General features: G+C 45.7%; 1 pseudogene; it reads right to left on the bottom strand.

Annotated features, from left to right (window-relative positions):
- Positions 1 to 391: 391 nt before the first annotated feature.
- On the bottom strand, positions 392 to 488 carry LOC111815619 (annotated as a pseudogene).

Here is a 488-nt window from a genome sequence, read left to right as displayed (position 1 = left end):
CACAAATAAAAACAAAAAAACATTGTATTCTTTTTTTTTTGTGTGTGGCTGGCTCAGCCCACCCTAGGGGAGGGGCTGACCAGCGTGTGATGCTAGGGGGATGGACCGCTGTCCCTGCACTTTGCCTAAGCTTGCCTAAGCAGGTGCTTTAGACTACTGAGCTATCTCCCAGCCCTGCATTTAAAAAAAAAATACATGTGGGTTTGGCAGACTCAGGCCCTTATGCTTGCTAGGCAAGTGCTTATTCTTCTGAACTATCTCCTTGGTCCCATTTTCCTGTTTTTTTTTTTTTCTTTAATTTTTTTTGTGGAATTGGGGATTGAACTCAGGCCCTTGCGCTTGCCAGGGAAGCGTTTATTCCACTGAACCATCTCCCAGGCCCCCTCCTTTTTTAAATATGGAAAGCTTCACAAATGTCCATGCCATCCTCACGCAGGGTGCATGCTAATCTATGCTCCAATTTTAGCGTATGTGCGGCTGAAGTGAGC

This window comes from Octodon degus, unplaced genomic scaffold, assembly GCF_000260255.1.
Source record: "Octodon degus isolate 3935 unplaced genomic scaffold, OctDeg1.0 scaffold00018, whole genome shotgun sequence".
Classification (NCBI taxonomy): domain Eukaryota; kingdom Metazoa; phylum Chordata; class Mammalia; order Rodentia; family Octodontidae; genus Octodon; species Octodon degus.
Note: the sequence above shows the minus strand (reverse complement) of the source record. Positions and strands in the feature narration are given on the sequence as shown.